The sequence below is a fragment of the Pongo pygmaeus genome, chromosome 20 (assembly GCF_028885625.2).
Source record: "Pongo pygmaeus isolate AG05252 chromosome 20, NHGRI_mPonPyg2-v2.0_pri, whole genome shotgun sequence".
NCBI classification, from domain to species: Eukaryota; Metazoa; Chordata; class Mammalia; order Primates; family Hominidae; genus Pongo; species Pongo pygmaeus.
The window spans coordinates 53,620,686-53,635,788 of NC_072393.2; the positions used below are offsets into that span (position 1 = coordinate 53,620,686).

A 15,103-nucleotide genomic window follows, 5' to 3' on the forward strand; every position below is an offset into this window, starting at 1 on the left:
TTAAAGTCAAATGAACTAGACGCTGCAGCCTGGCGCAAAAGATATTGATTGGGGCAAACAATTGACTTGCTAAAAGCCAGGGAGGAAAAGCTGGGAAGTTGGATACTTTGGAGAAATAAAGGCTTTGAAAAATGAGCCAGGCACGGTGGCTCATGCCTGTTATGCCAGCATTTTGGGAGGCCAAGGCAGGTGAATCACCTGACATCAGGAGTTTGAGACCAGCCTGGCCAACATGGTGAAACTCCATTTCTACTAAAAACACAAAAATTAGCTGGGCATGGTGGCAGGTGCCTGTAATCCCAGCTACTTGGGAGGCTGAGGCAGGAGAATCACTTGAACCTGGGAGATGGAGGTTGCAATGAACCAAGACCGCGCCACTGCACTCCAGCCTAGGAGACAAGGGCAAAACTCTGTCTCAAAAAAAAAAAAAAGTCCACACTGGCAGTTTTTTATAAAGCTAAATATAATTTTTTTCTGCATCTACTTGATAATTGTAATATATATATGTATAAAATCTTATCATGCAATCCAGCAACTACACTCTTAGGCATCCATCCAACTGAGCTGAAAACTTCAGTCCACACAAAAGCCTGCACACACATGTTTATAGCAGCTTTGTTCATAACTGCCCAAAACTGGAAGCAATCAAGACATCCCTCAATAGGTGACTGGATCAACAAACTGTGGAATATCCAGACAATGGAATGTTCTTCAGGAATAAAAAGCAATAAGCTATCAAGCCACACAATGACACGGAGGAACCTTAAATGCACATTGCTAAGTGAAGGAAGCCAGTATGAAAAGATTACATACTGAAAAAAAAGAAAGACAAGATTATATACTGTGAGACTCCCACTATATCACATTCTGGAAAAGGCAAAACTATAGAGACAATAAAAAGACCAGCAGTTGTGTGGTTTGTGGGGTGAGGAGTGAAACTATTTTGCATGATAATCTAATAGTGCATACCTGACATTATACCATAGTCAAAACCCACAGAACTATACAACACAGAGACTGAGCTCTGTCTGGGTGTAGTGGCTCACACCTGTAATCCCAGCACTTTGGCCCAGGAGTTTGACACCAACCTGGGTAACAAAGTCAGACCCTGTCTCTAGGAAAAAAAAATCTTTTTAATTAGCCGGGCATGGTGGCACGTGCTTGTGGTTTCAGCTACTTGGGAGGCTGAGGAGGGTGAATCGCTTGAGCCCAAGAGTTGGAGGCTTCAGTGAGCTATGATTGCACCACTGCACTCCAGCCTGGGCAACAGAGTGATACCCTGTCTCAAAATAATTAATTAATTAATTAAGTATTAAAACAAACAAAAAAACCCAAATGAATAAAAAAAGAGCTTCCACATATTCCTGGGAACTTAGAAGGTGGCATCTCAGGGTGGGCACATGTTTGGAAAGGACCGGAGAAGGCTTCCAAGCTCTCACCTCTGGCTGACCTTCGCTCTGTGCAGGCAGAGAGTGAAGGCAAAGGTAGGGTTGTTAACCGCCTGCCTGAGTGTGGAAGCAGTGCCCCGCTGCAACTACTGGGAACTTTTTGTTTTTTGTTCTCTGTTTTTTTTTTTAGCTCCAGGAGTTTAAGAAGATCTCTGTTAAGTCACTAGCTGACCACTAAACTAACAGAACAGTCTACTGACCACACCCCACAAAGAACACAGTCTTTACAAAAATAGCTTAGAACAGCCACTAAACAAACAGTTACAACCCACAATAAGCAGCAACAACCAAGCCTGAGGACAGGGAAGAAAGGAAGAATCCCATTCCCAGAGTTACCAGACTGCAATATGCAAAATATCCAGTTTACAGGCTGGGTGCAGTGGCTCACACGTGTAATCCCAGCACTTTGGGAGGCTGAGGCAGGTGGATCACCTGAGGTCAGCAGTTCAAGACTGGCCTGGCCAACATGGCAAACCCCCGTCCCTACTAAAAATACAAAAATTAGCTGGCTGTGGTGGCAGGCACCTGCAATCCCAGCTACACGGGAGGCTGAGGCAGGAGAATCGCTTGAACTCGGGAGGTGGAGGCTGCAGTGAGCCAAGATCGTGCCACCGCACTCCAGCCTGGGCGACAGAGTGAGACTGTGTCTCCAAAAAAAACAAAAACAGGCCAGGTGCACTGGCTCATGCCTGTAACCCTTGCACTTTGGGAGGTCCAGGAGGGCGGATCACTTGAGGTCAGTTCAAGACCAGCGTGGCCAACATGGTGAAACCCCGTCTCTACTAAAAATACAAAGATTAGCTGGGTGTGGTGGTGTGTGCCTGTAATGCCAGCTACTCAGGAGGCTGAGGCAGGAGAATCACTTGAACCTGGGAGACGGAGTCTGCAGTGAGTTGAGATTGTGCCACTGCACTCCAGCCTGGGTGACAGAGACTGCATCTCAAAAAAAAACAAAAAACAAAAAACAAAAACAAAGAAACAGACAAAATGTCCAGTTTTTGAATCATGGAAGCTTGAGAAAAATGAGAGGTCGAGTTTTTCGCAAAAAATTATGAGTCATGCAAACAAAAAAGCATAGCCCCTTCAGAGGGCCATCCGTCTCACACAAATGGAATCAGATGACCTGTGGCCTTCTGTGTCTGGCTTCTTTCACTAAGCACAGCGTTTTCAAGGTTCACCCACACTGCAGCACGTGTCACTGCTCCATTTCTTTCCAGGGCTGAATAATGTTCCCCTGTCTGGAGAGACCACATTTTGTTTAACCACTCTCCTGTTGATGAACATTTGGGTTACTTCCATTTTGGGGCTATTGTGAATAATTCTGCTCACACCTAGACGTTAAAGAAATGCTTCATGACTCACTGATAACAAATCTAGGGCATACTGGAATAACAGGAGTTTGGGACTAGATTTCTAGGCCACCAGTTTCTGTTTTCTAAGAACTTTTCATGTTGATATGTAATAGAACCTCTGTACCTGCAATGTCTGCATTGCATGTTATATGTCTACCTGCCTGTCTGCGTGTATGCAGCCTATTGAGGCAGCACAAATTTAAAGTCAGATACAGGTACGTAATCCCATATACAACTCTGAGACCCAACTGAGTTTCAGAATTTGAGGGGGTTTTAGAATTGTAAATCAATGCATACCCCGTATTTTAAGTAACTTCCAGTGGGGTTCAGGGCAGTACCTGGTAACCAAATCATTATTTCTGCATCATTACCTATGACCACTCAGCGTACGTGAAATAAAGGCTGTGAAAAGCAACATGTAGGGTCAGGTTTGGCCACCAGATGATATTTGAGATGCCTCAGGATTCTCAGAGCTTTTTGGGTTTCCAAAAAATCAGGGAGAGGAGTGTGGATCTGTAAGCCAAATTCAAATTCCACCAATTCCACAGTTTCTGCTACAGTGCTGCTATAAACTGTTTTCACTACTCCATGAGGGGAAAAAACCCATCTCCTCCTGCATCTCCCAATAATAAAAACAAGTGAATAAAAATCATGTATATATTTTTTGAGAAGGAGTCTTGCTGTGTCCCCTAGGCTAGAGTGCAATGGCGCAATCTTGGCTCACTGCAACCTCTGCCTCCTGGGTTCAAGCAATTCTCCTGTCTCAGCCTCCGAGTACCTGGGATTACAGGCACTCACCACCACGCCTGGCAAATTTTTGTACTTTTACTAGAGATAGGGTTTCACCATGTTGGTCAGGCTGGTCTCAAACTCCTGACCTCAGGTGATCCACCTGCCTGGGCCTCCCAAAATGCTGGGATTACAGGCATAAGCCACCGCGCCCGGCCTAAAAATCATATTTATTAAGCACTTTCTCCACATCGGGTATCATACCAAGTGCTTTATATGCATTAACTTACTTCTCACAAAAACCTAGATTGTAGTATTACTTCCCTTTTACAAATAAGGAAAGAGAGACTGATTTGTCCAAAGCCAAAACCCAACAGCCAGATCTTAAACCCAGATACTTTGACATTAGCGTTAATGGTCTTGCCCATTACACAATACCGATTCCCTATAAACTAAACTGTATACTGCATTGCTCCAATTAAACTACAAAACACATAAGGTGCTGGGTCAGGGGGAAGAATATCTCTGGACTCCCCAAGGCCAAATCACCTGCTTTCCAATATACTCCCATAGTCCACAGAACAAACTGGTTAGGTTACAACCTCAGACAGGCAAGCCAAAAGTCCAAAGGCCGTGCTTTGATATTTACATCCTTCTCCAGACAGTAAAGCAAAACCCTCTCTGCCAATACTGAGCTTCCTTTTATTCTGTCAACACATACATTCAATTCAACAAGAGTTTTAGCACCTTCTAGGTACAAAACTCCCTGCTAGCCCTTGCGAGGCAGAGTTTATGGTCTCCTGCAACCCGGCAGACATTCCCAAGGACCCAAATACTCTTTCCAAGAATTTTATCATTTTGTGTTTTCATTCAAATACTCAACATCACTAACGATCAGGGAAATGCAAATCAAAACCACAATGGGATACCACCTTACTCCTGCAAGAATGGCCATAATCAAAAAATCAAAAAATAACAGATGTTGACATGGATGCGGTGAACAAGAAAGCTTTCTACTCTGCTGGTGGGAATGTAAACTAGTACAGCCACTATAGAAAACAGTGTGGACATTCCTTAAAGAACTAAAAGTGGAACTACCATTTGATCCAGCAATCTCACTCCTGGGTATCTACCCAGAGGAAAAGAAGTCATTATACAAAAAAGATACTTGCACATGCATGTTTAGAGCAGCATAATTTGCAATTCCAAAAATATGGAATCAGCCCAAATGCCCACCATCAATCAAGGAGTGGATAAAGAAATATATATATGATGGAATACTACTCAGCCATAAAAAGGAACGAAATAATGGCATTCACAGCAACCTGGATTGAACTTGAGACTATTATTCTTCTAAGTGAAGTAACTCAGGAATGGAAAATCAAACATCGTATGTTCTCACTTTGTAAGTGAGAGCTAAGCTACGAGGATTAAAGGCATAAGAATGATAGAATGGACTTTGGGGACTCGGGGGGAAAGGGTGGGAGGGGATGAGGGATAAAAGACAACAAATTGGGTTCAGTGTATACTGCTTGGGTGATGGGTGCACTAAAATCTTACAAATCACCACTAAAGAACTTACTCATATAACTGAGTACCACCTGTTCCCCCAAAATCTATGGAAATAAAAACTAAAAAAAGAAAAAAGAAAAGAAAAACCCAGTACATCTGGATCATTAGAGGACTCCCTTGTAACCGAGTACTACCATGTGGTTTCAATGCCTGGGTGTGTTTACAATCTCACTCATGCCAAAAAGGACTACTTTAATTGCTTCAGGCTAACAAGAAGAGGATGGAGGGGGATTTAGCTCATAATAATGTCTTTGGGCTCTACTAGAGGCCAGCTGGCATCACGGTACAAATGGAGGTTTTGCTGCAGTTCAAATTGAGACAAGGGATGGGAGAATTGAGACCTCACAGGGCCTGCTAAACCCAAAAGGGCCCAGGGTGGCAGTCGGCAAAGTAATTGTTTCAAGGAGCAGTTAAGTTTCAGGAAATGGTATCCCTCTCATTAAATTAATGTTTGTAATTCAAATTACATCAGTTTGGTTGCTTTGTTTATATTTAATTTGCAAATTGATTTTGGCTTTATAGCTGCACAGGAGCTATACACTTTAGGAACTTATGTCTTGTTCTATCATCACTGATGCCTTGTTTAATAGTTTTAAAACAATTTAAGTCAATATTGGGGATCCGAAGCAATTTTAATTTTTTTTTCTTTTAAAAAAATGCTATCAACCCAGCGCAGTGGCTCACGTCTGTAATCCCAGCATTTTGGGAAGCTGAGGTGTGCGGATCACTTGAGGTCAGGAGTTCGAGACCAGACTGGCCAACATGGCGAAACCCCGTCTCCACTAAAAATACAAAAATTAGCCGGGCATGGTGATGGGTGCCTGTAACCCCAGCTACTCAGGAGGCTGAGGCCCAAGAATCTCTTGGACCCGGGAGGCGGAGGTTGCAGTGAGCCAAGATTGTGCCACTGCACTCCAGCCTGGGTGACAGAGTGAGACTCCATCTCAAAAATAAAATAAAATAAAATATAAAAGGGCCATCATTCCATGACTGGTGGGGGTGAGAGGAAACAAAGGATTCTCCTATGAAATGCTACGACCTTTGGGAAGGTAACCTACCATGAGATTCTAGACTGTAGAAGTAAGTCCACAATAGATAAATAATATTTACTATGTGTGTTGTTTGGAGGGGAGGGAACAATCTGAATGCCCATCCGATTTACAAATATATTTTATTTAGTCTGCAATATATTTAAATATGTTTCAATTAGTTATCCAGTTAAAAAATAGATGGGGCCGGGTACAGTGGCTCACGCCTATAATCCCACCACTTTGGATGGCTGAGGCAGGCAGATCACCTGAGGTCAGGAGTTCAAGACCAGCCTGACCAATATAGTGAAACCCCATCTCTACCAAAACTACAAAAATTAGCTCGGCATAGTGGCACTTACCTGTAGTACCAGCTACTCAGGAGGCTGAGGCAGGAGAATTGCTTGAACCCGGGAGGCGGAGGTTGCAGTGAGCCAAGATCATGCCACTGCACTCCAGCCTGGTGACAAAGCCAGACTCCATCTCAAAAATAAATAAATAAATAAAATAAGGCCAGGCGCAGTGGCTCACGCCTGTAATCCCAGCACTTTGGGAGGCTGAGGAGGGCGGATCACGAGGTCAGGAGATCGAGACCATCCTGGCTAACACGGTGAAACCCCGTCTCTACTAAAAATACAAAAAATTCGCGGGGTGTGGTGGCGGGCGCATGTAGTCCCCGGGAGGCTCGGGAGGCTGAGGCAGGAGAATGGCGTGAACCGGGGAGGCGGAGCTTGCAGTGAGCCAAGATCAGGCCACTGCACTCCAGCCTGGGCCACAGAGCGAGACTCCATCTCAAAAATAAATAAATAAATAAATAAAATAAATAATAGAAAAATAGATGGATAGAGCACTAGAGCATCACTATCCAAAAGCACTTTCTGTACTACTAAGCTTGCACTGCCCAATACTGCAGTCTTTAGCCACATACAGCAGTTGAGCACAGAAATGCAGCTAACACCCTTGAGGAACTAAACTCTTTATTTTATTTAAGTTTAGTTAAATTTATTTATTTATTTAGAGACAGAGTCTCACTGTGTCACCCAGGCTGGAGTGTAGTAGTGCAATCTCAGTTCGCTGCAACCTCCACCTCCTGGGCTCAAGTGATTCTCCTGCCTCAGCCTCCTGAGTAGCTGGGGATTACAGGTGCCCGCCATCATGCCCAGCTAATTTTTGTATTTTTAGTAGAGATGGGGTTTCTCCATGTTGGCTAAGCTGGTCTCAAACTCCTTACCTCAAATGATCCGCCCTCCTCGGCTTCCCAAAGCGCTGGGATTACAGGCGTGAGCCACCGCGCCCGGCCAGTTAAATTTAAACAGGTACAAGCGGCTAATGGCTACCACATCAGATGGTGCAAATCTAGAGATTTCTCATTCAAGTTAGGCTTTCCAACTTCTATTTAAAAATGTGAAAGAAAAAATCAGAAGATCTGTCAATGCTGAGTCCACATTCCTGCAAGGCAACAATTGGCTGGAGCTGAGAAGCCCCCACCACTCCCTATTCTCTCACACTCTCTCAGCTCACTGATTTCTGTGCCCTGTCAGGCCTCTGGAGGCATCTGAGTTTATGACCCTCCAAATGAAACCCTCCAAACTCAGGCTTAAATGTCACCTCCACTATAGAGAACACTTTCAACATAAAAAAGTCTGAGATTAATTTCTCCCTCCTCTGAACCCTCACAAGCACTTGTGTAACAATCCACTTAACATTTATTCTAAATTATCTAGGAAGTTAATTATCTTTAAAATTCTCCCATTTTCGCCAGACTCTGAGCTCTAGGATGGCTGCGACTCGGCCTTAGGTGTCTAAACTTCTCAACTTCTCACAGTATCTTGCCTAGCACAGAACTTTGATCACAGAAGGCTCTCAGCATCCTTTTCATTCATGAGTGACAGAATTCCATTGTGCCACCTCTTTTCCTCTTTGAAAAGCTCCAACCACTGTTCTGCCACCACTCCCCACACCTCCCAAGCACCACCTTCTCCCTTCTCTCTCTGCATCCATGTTACCAGGGAGAGGGTCATCAAGTCTGAGTAACAGCGGGTGCCTGGGAGTTGAGAAGACAGACTTGCAGCTTTCACCCTAGCTATGCAATTTCCTTCATTTTATTTTATTTTATTTTATTTTTTGAGACAGGGTCTTACTCTGTCGCCCAGGCTGGAGTGCAGTGGCGTGATCTCAGCTCACTGAACCTCCACCTCGCGGATTCAAGCGATTCTCCCATCTCAGCCACCTGAGTAGCTGGGCTTACAAGCATGTGCCACCACACCTGGCTAATTTTTGTATTTTTAATAGAGACAGGGTTTTGCCATGTTGGCCAGGCTGGCCTCGAACTCCTGCCGTCAAGCAATCCACCCGCCTCAGCCTCCCAGTGCTAGTATTACAGGTGCAAGCCACTGCACCCGGCCTGCAATTTCCTTCCTTACTTTCCCACTCCAATTTTTTTTTTTCCTGAGTCGGAGTCTCTCTCTGTCACTCAGGCTGGAGTGCAATGGCATGGCCTTGGCTCATTGCAACCTCCGCCTCCTGGGTTCAAGTGATTTTCCTGCCTCAGCCTTCCGAGTAGCTGGGACTACAGGTGCACACCACCACACTGGGCTAATTTTTGTATTTTTAGTAGAGACGGGGTTTCACTATGTTGGCCAGGCTGGTCTCAAACTCCTGACCTCGTGATCCACCCACCTCGGCCTCCCAAAGTGCTGGGATTACAGGCGTGAGCCACTGTGCCCAGCCTCCACTCCAAATATTATTGTAAACTATAGACCCATTTTGTTTGTCCTACACAGTGTTTTTACAAATTGGATTAGTCACCAACATTTTTTTTTTAATGGGGAGATTTCACCTTCCTATATGGATTTCTGGTTTCTCTTGAAAATGATTAGATTTGATATTCCTTCACAGTTAACAACGAGGTAGACCTGAGGGACAAATGGCATCTCTAGAAAGGTCTCCAGTTTTCCCAGCCCTCACTTATCTTCCTGCCTGGCCCTTATAATATTCATCATTGTAATAATAATAACAGTGAACATTTATTGAGGCTTTATGACATGCCAGGTACTCTTGTAATCACTTGTATATCACCGTATTTAATTCCCACAACACTTGACGCATATACTGTATTATAACCCTATTTCACCAATGAGGTAAACAGTCCAGAGAAGTTGAGTAACTTGCCCAAAACCAGAGCTAGGATTCAACCCTGGGTAGTCTAATTTCGAAACCCTTACCCTTGCCCACTCCACTATGCTATTATCACACACTTGAGACTGGGACTCCTGCTTCACACTCCGTGCCTACATTCTTAAGTAGAACAATCAAGAAAGACTTCCAGCTGGGCAAGGTGGTTCTCGCCTGTAATCCCAGCACTTTCTGAGGCCTAGGTAGGAAGATTGCTTGACTCCAGGAGTTCAAGACCAGCCCGGGCAACAAAGTGAGACCCCCCCCCATCTCTACAAAAAAATAAAAAATTAGCCAGGTGTGGTGGTGCACACCTGTGGTCCCAGCTACTCGGGAGACTGAAGCAGAAGGATTGCTTGATGTTGGGAGGTCGAGGCTCCAGTGAGCCAGGATCACACCACGGCACTCCAGCCTGGGCAAAGAGCAAAACCTTGTCTCAAGAAAAGAAAGGAGAAAAGAAAAGAGCAAAACAAAGCACAAAGACTCCCTCCTATAGTCTTATAGTCATGTAACCAATATCTAATTTTAACCAGAAGGTAAAGTCGTTTTCTCTGGCCGGGCACGGTGGCTCACGCCTCTAATCCCAGCACTTTGGGAGGCCAAGGTGGGTGATTCAGCTCAAGACTAGCCTGGCCAACGTGGTGAAACCCCGTCTCTACTAAAAATACAAAAAATAAGCTGGGCGTGGTGGTACGCTTGTAATCCCAGTCACTTGGGAGGCTGAGGCAGGAGAATCCCTTAAATCTGGGAGAAGGAGGTTGCACTGAGCCAAGATCGTGCCACTGCACTCCAGCCTGGGTTAGACTCCATCTCAAAAAAGAAAAAAAGAAAAATCAGAAGGATACTTTCAAAGGAAAATCCATACACAGAGTTAACTAGAGTAGGAAAAGACACATCAAAGTTTCTCCCCAAAAGCTGATTCTAGCAGAAAATGCAAACAAACCCTAAAACCTAGGACAGCAATTTTCATGGCTAGGTAAATGGGGGGACCCTTTGGGGTCCTCAAGAATCTTTTGGGGAGTCTGCCAGATCAAAACTATTTTCATAATAACATTCAGACATTATCTGCCTTTTTCACTCTCAGTGAAGCTTTCCAGAGGCTACAAGACATGTGGTATCTCAAGAGACTGAATGCAGAGGTAGGGAGGGGAATCCTGATGACTGTGAAAATATGAATCAATGCCACTCATCTAAATTTTTCTGAAACAATTTTTTAATTTAAAAAGTACATTTTGGGCCAGGTGTAGTGGCTCATGCCTGTAATCCCAGTACTTTGGGAGGCTGAGGCGGGCAGATCACGAGGTCAGGAGATCGAGACTATCCTGGCTAACACGGTGAAATCCCATCTCTACTAAAAATACAAAAATTAGCCAGGAGTGGTGGCGGGCACCTGTTGTCCAAGCTATCCCGGAAGCTGAGGCAGGAGAATGGCGTGAACCCGGGAGGTAGAGCTTGTAGCGAGCGGAGATCGCTCCACTGCACTCCAGCCTGGGCGACAGAGCGAGACTCCATCTCCAAAAAAAAAAAAAAGTCCATTTTGGCTGGGTGTGGTGGCTCATGCCTATAATCCCAGCACTTTGGGAGGCTGATGCAGGCAGATCACTGGAGGCCAGGAGTTTGAGACCGCCTTGCCAACATGGTGAAAACCCATCTCTACTAAAAATACAAAAATTAGCCGGGCATGGTGGTGGGCACCTGTAATCCCAGGTACTCAGGAGGCTGAGGCATGAGAATCACTTGAACCTGGGAGGTAGAGGTACACTCCAGTATGGGCGACAGAGCAAGACTCTGTCTTAAAAAAAAAAACTCGCATTTTATTTTTCTGTTTATATATAATGGGTTTATTATTGCCCTTTTAAAATCAATTAATAAACATTTTGAAAGTTTATTAGTTTAAACTTCTAATACAGCAAATGCCAGCAGATAAAGTTTACATAAACAAAAATTCTCTACAGCCTTCAATAATTTTTAAGTGCGAAGGGGTCTTAAGAGCAAAAGTTTTAAATTAGCTGGGCGTGGTGGTACGCACCTGCAGTCCCAGCTACTTGGGAGGCTGAAGCAGAATTGCTTGAACCCGGGAGGCGGAGGTTGCAGTGAGCGGAGATCGCACCACTGCACTCCAGCCTGGGAAACAGAGCGAGACTCCATTTCAAAAAAAAAAAAAGCAAAAGTTTGAGAACTGCTATTCCAATAAGAAAAAGTCCTGCACGTACACATGTGCCCAAGCAGACGTGCATCTAAAAGAAAGAAATCCGAAACTGAAAATTCCAAAGTGGTGGCCAGCAGGCATATTTTATAAGTTCCCTACGCTGTCTTTTTTTTTTTTTTTTTTTTTTTTGAGACGGAGTCTCGCTCTGTTGCCCAGGTTGGAGTGCAGTGGTGCAATCTCGGCTCACCGCAACCTCCACCTCACAGGTTCAAGCGATTCCCGTGCTTCAGCCTACCCAGTAGCTGGGACTACAGGCGCCTGCCACCACGTCCAACTAATTTTTTGTATTTTTAGTAGAGACAGGGTTTTACTATATTGGCCAGGCTGGTCTCAAACTCCTCGGCCGCCTCGGCCTCCCAAAGTGCTGGGATTACAGGCATGAGCCACTGCGCCCAGCCTACACTGTCTTATTTAATTCTTAAATTATCAAATGTGTTGCTAGCATTTAGAAATCAGAAGGTTTCACCTAAGGATAGTTTTCTGGCCTCTTCTCAAAGAAATCCAAAGTTCTGGCAACACTGGCCTGACATTTCCACTGCCTGGCATCACTTAGATGGGACATACAATCTTTGGTTCACGACAATCCTTACTTCTTCCCTTTACCTGTGCCTTACCTGTAAGTACCTGAGTTGCCACCCTGAGCTAGGGAAGGAAAAACGTTTTTTGCAATAAACATCAATAAAGAAACACACATCTATCTATGTCTGCACTCCTCCTAACAGGTCAGCATGCACAATAAATAGCCCTTTTCCCTGTCTGACTTCTCCAAAGCAGTAACTTGTATGATTATCATTAGTACGGACTTTGGTATTGCTTAGAAACCCTCTTGAGAAAGAACGAGATCTATCCAACAAAGCAGGTGTCTTTGGCCCAGTGCAAAGGAAGGAAACTCACCAGAAGAGCAAGTTAGTGAATCTTCAGGGAACAGGAGGACCCAGTTTAGGCCCCACAGGGAGGGGGTTCAGGTGACAAGCAGACCATTGGATATGTCCTCCTGGAACGCTGAGTGGTAAATGCAGGACAATCCCAATTTCTTTTGCCCTGAAAGCAGGTGGTGGGAAGGAAGAAGCAGTCAGGACTTGGGTCCCAAAGAAACAAGAACAGAGATGGAAAATGGAGAAGAGCAACAATTTTTGGAAGAAGGCAGAAAGCAGTATCAACAGGGGAGATCTGAGTAAGGAGGAAAGGTTTTTTTGGTAAGAAGAAATAATTGTTCCTTCTTTCCTTATTTTTCCCCCCTGGGAAGAGACCTAGGGAATTTTACCGGGAGAAACTTAATTAGGGCAGAATTGGTGATAAAATAAGGATATTTGCCGGAAAGTTGGGGGTAGGTGAGGAGGACTGGAAATATAAATATTAGACGAGAGAGAAACTGGAAGGAATTAATTGGTTTGTTCTAAGCGAAAAGATATTCCAAAAAGGGGCACTCTAGGTGTGAAGAAAAAAATTTTGCTGGAAAGTGATCCCGAATGGATGAAAAAAAAAAACTGGGTTAATTTTTTTTTCTTTTTTTGCGCTAAAGGAAGTTTCTTAAAGGAGGGGGAGGGGCATGTCAAGGAAGGGAGGAGAGATTTGGAGTTTTGCTGGAAGATCCTAAAAAGGGATAAATCTGGGTGCCCCAAAGTGGGACTATGGAGGAGGAAGGGGGATTTTGAGCAGAAGGGGCCTGGAAAGGGCTAGCGAATGCAAGGCCCAGATGCAGAAGGTGGGGAGGTCGGGTAAGGCCCGCAGCGCGAGTTGGGGGGCTGCGAGAGGGCAGTTGAGGCCCGGGGGGACGGAGTGGGAAAGAAAAGGGGGTGCAGCGGGCCAGGGGCTCCTGAGGAGGGTCTTCTCCAAAGGGGAAGGGCCTGTGGGGTGCAGCGGGGCCCGGAGCTGTTGGGTTGCAGAAGATGCGTGCGTGACGCAGGGTGAGGGGCGCCCGCCGCGCCTGCTGCGCCCCTCGAAAGGCAGATGGGGCCCCCTAAAAAAAGAAATCAAGAAACGAATGAGACTGTAAAAAGGGGGAGGGGTTGAAAAAAGAGGAAATAATAGTAATGGGGGATAAGGAGGAAAGGGAGGGGCAGGGGCAGCAGCAACCGGGTTTTACCCGCCCCCGGGGGCTCGCGCGCCGGGCCTCGCGCCTGGCGCCTCGCGGGGCTCCCAGCGGCCTCCCGCCTTCCCCGCGCCGCCCGGGGCGCACGCGCAGCCCGGCTCACCCCTGGAGCTCCCCGCTCACGCGCGGCGCGGGCGCGCGTACGTGACCGCGGGCCGCCTCACGCCTCCCAGAGCGGCCTCGCGCCCGCCGCGCACCGTCCGGGCTCCCGGCGCGTGCCTCCTGGCCGCGCGCTCTCGGCTGCTTCTCCGAGGGGCGGGGCTTGCCGCGGGCGGGAAAGGAGGCGGTTGGTCGCCATTTTGGGAGGAGGGCGGTTGAGGGCGGAGAGTGAGAGGAGGGAGCCAGGGAGGAGCGGCGGGGGGAGGGGCCAGTCCCCCAAGACCCGCATCCCGAGGCCGAGAGTTCCGGGAGCCTCCACTCCAGCCATTGTTCCTGGTGGGCGGTGTTAGAACGCGGTGGCGGCCGCTGGATGGCTGCCCCCAGTCCCCGGAGGGGCCTCTCTGAGCAGGGTCCTGGTGCTGAGGAGGCCGTATCGTCGGTTTCCGGGGACCCTGTCGCGAGCGCGGGAGTCTCTGGGGGTCTCTTCTGCCTCAGTGGGTGGGGAAGATGTGGGGCGAGCTGCTCCTCCCTTTTTTTAAAATTTTTTTCAGAGACAGGGTCTCCCTGTCCCCCAGGCTGCGATCACGGCTGCCGCACCCTCCCCTTCCTGGGCCCAGGCGATCCTCCTGCCTCAGTCTCCTGAGTAGCAGCGACAAGGCGGGCGCCGCCACACCTTGCTAATTTTTACATTTTTTTAAGAGATAAGGTCTCGCCATGTTGCCCAGGCTAGCCTGGTTCCCCTGGGCTCAAGCGATCCTCCCGCCTCAGTCTGCCAAAGCATTGAGATTATAGGTGAGAGCCACCGTGCCCGGCCTGTTCCTCCCTTCTTTGGGGAAAGGCTGAGCCATCTGGGGCCCCTGCTCCGTGCTGAGCTGTGTTGGGAAGGGCGGTGGGCCCTGGTGCCGACTGGCCAAGGAGCATCTTTTTTTTTTTTTTTTTTTTTTTTTTTTGAGACAGGGTCTTGTTCTGTCGCCCAGGCTGGAGTTCAGTGGTGCGATCTCGGCTCACTGCAATCTCCGCCTCCTGGGTTCAGGCGATTCTCCTGCCTCAGCCTCCCGAGTAGCTGGGATTACAGGCACGCGCCACCACGCCCGGCTAATTTTTTGTATTTTCAGTAGAGACGGGGTTTCACCATGTTGGCCAGGCTGGTCTTGAATTCCTGACCTCAGGTGATCAGGTGATCCGCCTGCTTCTGCCTCCCAAAGTGCTGGGATTACAGACCTGAGCCACTGTGCCCGGCCTGGCCAAGGAGTTTGAACTGTCCTACAACTGAGGCAGATAATTCATTCCTTAGAAACGGAGTGCTGAAGATCTGTGGAGAATGAGAGCAGATTGGTGGTTGCCCGGGGTGGAAAGGGGCATGGCGGATCTTATCTGGGTGATGGAAATATTCTAAAACT

The 15,103-nt window shown here is 46.9% G+C and overlaps 1 protein-coding gene across 12 annotated transcripts in view; it reads right to left on the reverse strand.

Annotated features, from left to right (window-relative positions):
• The window catches only part of ZNF541 (zinc finger protein 541), a 53,109-nt gene extending 39,268 nt beyond the window's left edge, over positions 1–13,841 (reverse strand). For 7 of the 12 annotated variants that reach the window (XM_054462117.2, XM_054462114.2, XM_054462108.2 and 4 more), the window contains exons 1-2: positions 13,599–13,712; positions 12,407–12,553 (exon numbers count right to left, since the gene is read on the reverse strand). The gene's annotated coding sequence lies outside the window, so the exon portion shown is untranslated. Of the gene's footprint in view, positions 1–12,406; positions 12,554–13,598 lie in introns of all 12 variants that reach the window. The other 5 variants (XM_054462116.2, XM_054462113.2, XM_054462115.2 and 2 more) reach the window with 2 other exon arrangements.
• Positions 13,842–15,103: the final 1,262 nt, after the last annotated feature.